The sequence below is a fragment of the Sus scrofa genome, chromosome 2 (assembly GCF_054392235.1).
Source record: "Sus scrofa isolate SSC_HxYL_T2T_F1_AM1 chromosome 2, Sscrofa_HxYL_maternal_Yorkshire_Landrace_v2.0, whole genome shotgun sequence".
Taxonomy (NCBI): Eukaryota; Metazoa; Chordata; class Mammalia; order Artiodactyla; family Suidae; genus Sus; species Sus scrofa.
In genome coordinates this window covers 78,086,941-78,092,383 of record NC_139384.1, presented here as the reverse complement: position 1 = coordinate 78,092,383, position 5,443 = coordinate 78,086,941, and the positions used below count along the sequence as shown (strand labels likewise).

The 5,443-nt window shown below is 39.6% G+C and overlaps 1 pseudogene; it reads left to right on the top strand.

Annotated features, from left to right (window-relative positions):
- Positions 1-4,223: 4,223 nt before the first annotated feature.
- Positions 4,224-5,180, top strand: LOC110259760 (olfactory receptor 7E24-like; annotated as a pseudogene).
- The last annotated feature ends 263 nt before the right edge of the window (positions 5,181-5,443 follow it).

Sequence of the window (5,443 nt, the reverse complement as noted above, 5' to 3'; positions counted from 1 at the left end):
TAAAATATATAAATAGGTTATATACTAATAAAATAATGACTTCATTTATATAATAATGTGCATCAGCAACAAGATTTAGTAGTTTTATGTACGTTACAAAAAGACTTCACCACCAGGTTGTGGTAACTGAACACATTTCTAGAGGCACCATGTATAGTATATTGTTAAGGTAAATTTTTTCTTTTTATGGCTGCACCTGTGGCATATTGAAGTTCCTGGACCAGGGGTCCAATCAGAACTGCAGGTGGGGTGTATCCTTAACCCACTGAGCGAGGCCCAGGATGGAAACTGCATCCTCACAAAGATATCAGGTCCTTAAACCCTAAGAAAGCTATTTATGGATTCATAAATCATTAATGATATCATGGCATCATTGACAAGACAATACACCCATCCACATTATGACATTGGTTGCCTTTGGGGTACAGGTGTGCAGAGGAATGGGATGGAGCTGAGATACCAAAAAAAGTTGAATAGGTAGTGGGTACTGATGATAGTAATAATAAGTAATATTATTGGAACATTTTTCAAGTGTTAGTCAATATTCAAAGCAGCGTGTCTCAACCCCAGCTGCACATTAGGATGGCCAAGAATCTCAAATGTAGATTTCCTAAAATTGTTTCTAGGCTGAGGCTGGGGTAGCTGTGTATTTTAAAACAACCTCTCGAAAATATATTGACCAACTGGAACTGAAAATCACTAGTCTGAGCAATAAAAATGATTTTTTTAAAACTTTCTACAATGGTTGTTCTAGGTAGTTCTGTTATTATCACAATCAAACAGATAATGGAACTGTCCAGGTGTGTTTACATTCCTCTACTTTGAAGTTTTCCCAATTAAATCCTAGTGTGACATGCCAAAATAATGATCCAGAATTGCCTTCAGGTAGTAGAAGCAAAGGAATTGCCATCTCTATCAGGAGGGTTGGACATGAAAATCTGTTAGCTAGATACAAGTGGATGGGTCCTGACCTGGCTCTGGGACCATCCCTCATGCTGAGCTCCCCAACTGTAAATAAAGGGTTTATGACCATGAAAACAAGACCACCAGGTATATGAACCAGCACTCACCATCACTAATCTTAGGAAATGAAAGTCAAAACTCCAGTCAAATACCACCTCTCATCTGTTAGGATGGTTACTGTCAAGAAAACCAATGATAATACGTGTTCTGGAGGATGTGGACGAAAGGAAACCCTTGCACTTGGTTGATGGGAACGATTATTGGCACATCCTTTACCAAAAACAGATGGAGTTTCCTAAAAAATTAGAAATGGCTACTAATTAAAATAGATCTCCTGTATCTTCAAACGACCCCACCTCAGATTGCATGTCCAGAGGGAAAAAAATAAACAGTACCTCAGAGATCACTGCACTCCCATGCTCACTGCAATATTATTCATAATAGTGACAACATGAAATATCCCAAGTGTCTGGTGGCAGATGAGTGCATAAAAAAGATGTGCTGTGTGTGTGTGTGTGTGTGTGTACATAAAATATTCAATGTATTATTATCCAGTCATAAAAGAAAGAGATCCTTCCATTTGTGACAACATAGATGGAACTGGAGGATGTCATGCTTATTGAAATAGACCAGACATGGAAATAACATATGATCTCACTTATGCATGGAATCTAAGTAAATCGAAATCAGAGAATCACAGATTAAAACTGTAGTTATAAAGGGAAAGGGGTAGAGGTAGAGGGGAGTTGTTGTTGTTCAATGGATACAAACTTTCAGGTATAAGATGAATAAGTTCTGATGATCTAATAGAAAGCATAGTGGCAATAGTTAATGATTCTGTATTGTATTCTTGAAATCTGCTGAGAGAGATCTGGTTAAGAATTTCCTCCCAACATAGAAATACAAATAATAACAATGTGATCTGATGGATATGTTAATTAACTTGATTATAATAAGCTTTCACAATGTCTATGTGCATTAAATCATCATTTTGTACATCTTAAAAAATCTACATGGGAGTTCCCATTGTGGCACAGCGGAAAAGAATCCAGCTAGGAACCATGAGGTCTCAGGTTCGATCCCTGGCCTCACTCAGTGGATTAGAGATCTGGGGTTGCCGTGAGCTGTGGTGTAGTTTGCAGAGACAGCTTGCATCCTACGTTGCTGTGGCTGTGGTGTAGGCTGGTGGCTATAGCTCTGATTGGATCCCTAGCCTGGGAGGCTCTATATGCTGCAGGTGCAGCCCTAGAAAGACAAAAGACAAAAACAAAACAAAACAAAAAACCTACATGTTTTACAACACAAATATGTAATTTTCTCAATTATATTTCAATAAACTGGAATTTAACCCAAAATAATGAAGAAGAATTACATCTAATGTGTGAGATCACTTCTTATTTTGCCACTACAGAATAGAGTCTAAAAAATGAGAAGTGGTCTCACACACTGGATGTTTTACTGAGATTTTACTTGGTTGAAAAAACTCATATAAAACAAAATGTTTCAAGGGTATTACTTAAAATTTATTATTGTTTAATTATTGACAGAAATTCTGTAGTTCCCATTGTAGCTCAATGGGTTAAGAACACAACTAGCAGCCATGAGGATGCAGGTTCGACCCCAGCCTCGCTCAGTGGGTTAAGGGTCCAGTGTTGCTGAAGGCTGAGGCATAGGTCACAGATGCAGCTTGGATCCAGTCCTGCTGTGGCAGCTGTGGCTCTGATTTGACCCCTAGCCTGGGAAATTCCATATTCTGCAGTTATGGCTCTAAAAAGAAAACAAAATTCTGTATATTAACACAATTTTGGTAGTCATCAATGCTTTATGATTAGGTGATTATTTATCAAAATTTGAAGTCCAGAAAAGCCAAAGATATGAAGTATATACCAAATGACTTTTAAAAGCCCTTTCAGTAGGTAGAGCCTCAGTCTCATAAAAGACACCCCTCATATTTGAGAAACTTATTTTTATGGAGGGAATAAAGAAAACTCAAGAATGATAAAACTCGTGAAGATAATTAGCACATAAAATTTGTTTTCTAGAGTTCCCTGATGGCTCAGTGAATTAAGGATCTAGTGTTGTCACTGCGGTGGCACAGGTTCAGTCCCTGACCTGAGAATTTTCATGTGCTGTGGGCCTGGCCAAAAATATTTTCTGATTCTTAACATTCAACTTTAACTTAGATTACAGTTTACACAGTGTTGTGTTTTTTTTTTTAATTGGCTGCACCTGCAGTATGTGGAAACTCCTGGGTCAGGGACTGAACCCACATCACAAAAGCAACCCAAGCCGCAACAGTGACAAAGCCTGACCTTTAATCTGTTTGTGCCACAAGGGAGCTCCACAGTATTGTGCTTTATAGAGTATTTATAAATATTCTAGCTAAAGGACATATATGGAATTGTATTAGAATAATATGAGGTTTATATATAACCATGTCCTAATATCATTAATTTTGAATTATATATTTTTATTAAAGAAGGAAGGGAATTTATCATTCTATATATTTTTTTCTCTATTTTTGACTTCTTAGGGCCACACTAGTAGCATATGGAAGGTCCCAGGCTAGAGGTTTAATTGGAGCTGCAGCTGCCATACTAGACCACAGCCACAGCAACACAAGATCTGAGCTGTGTCTGTGACGTATACCAGAGCTCACCACAATGCCAGATCCTTAACCCACTGACCTAGGCCAGGAATAGAGCCCATGTCCTCATGGGTACTAGTCAGATTTGTTACCACTGAGCCACAACGAGAACACCTCATTCTATATTTTTACTAAAGAGTAGGCTATATTTTACTGAGATCATGGCTCTATTTTCTCTCTCTCTCTCTCTCTCTCTCTCTCTCTCTCTCTCTCTCTCTCTCTCTCTCTCTCTCTAGCTGCACCCATGGCATGTGGAAGTTCCTGGGCCAGGGATTGAACCCACACCATAGCAGCAACCCAATCCACTACAGTAAAACCCTGGATCCCTAACATGCTGCACCATAGGAAAACTCTGATCTTGACTCTGTTATCTCCAACAGTCTTGCTTCTCATTACCCTTCATTCCAGTTTCTATAAGATAAGTGTATATAGAATGAGGTGACTAAACAGAAACCAATGAGGGAACAGTTCAAGCAGATAGAATTTGTCACACTGAGAAAATATTATTGAAGGTACTAAAGTGTATTGTAAAGTGACAATACAAAAGAATTGCTTATATCCCCAAAACATACACAGTACTTGATGACATTTACTTATCTTATTTTTTCCAATCTTCTTTTCCCCACAGCATCCAAGCCTCATGGAACAGCAAAATCTAACAAGTGTTTCAGAATTCTTCCTCCTGGGACTCTCAGATGATCCAGAACTGCAGCCCTTCTTCCTTGGGCTATTTCTGTCCATGTACCTGGTCACCATGTTGGGGAACCTACTCATCATCCTGACTGTCGCCTCTGACTCCCACCTTCACACCCCCATGTACTTCTTCCTCTCCAGCTTGTCCTTGGCTGACATGGGTTTTGTCTCTGCCACCATCCCCAAGATGATTGGGAACATCCAAACTCACAGCAGAGTCATCTCTTTTGCTGGCTGCCTGACACAGATGTCTACTTTCGTCCTTTTCGGAAGTATGGATGATATGCTTCTGTCTCTGATGGCCTATGACAGGTTTGTGGCCATCTGTCATCCACTGCACTACCTGGTCATCATGCATCCACGCCTCTGCTGCTTCTTAGTTTTGATGTCTTTTTTGGTCAGCCTTTTGGACTCCCAGGTGCACAGTTGGATTGTGTTACGACTTACCTGCTTCAAGGATGTGAAAATTCCTAATTTCTTCTGTGACCCTTCTCAACTCCTCAACCTTGCCTGTTCTGATATCTTCACCAATAACATTATTGTGTATTTTGTTGGTGCCATTTTTGGTTTTCTCCCTATATCAGGAATCTTTTTCTCTTACTGTAAAATTCTTTCCTCCATTCTGAGAGTGCCTTCATTAGGTCAGAAGTAGAAGGCCTTCTCCACCTGTGGCTCTCACCTGGCAGTTGTTTGCTTATTTTATGGAACAGGTTTTGGGGTGTATCTCAGCTCAACCATCTCACATTCTCTCAGGAAGGATGCAGTGGCCTCGGTGATGTACACTGTGGTCACCCCCATGCTGAACCCCTTTATCTACAGTCTGAAGAACAGAGACATCAAAAGGGCCATGAGGAGGTTGCTCAGCCAAGCAATCTAATCTCGGTACCTGTGCCACCCATTTGGAGTGTATGTTGGAAAATGCAGAAAAACTAAACATGTAGACCTGCAAACCTTTCCTCTTTTATCACATCATCTTTGTAGCTCCTATGGCCTTCACACCTCTTCTTGCTTTGCACATGAGTATTGCTTCTTTTTGTACTTCTTAATGAAACTTGGGGAGAACTGGGATCATTTGTATATCTTCATTACTGTGTGACTTACTCCTACTATATCTATGGTTATATTGTAGTTTATCATTGA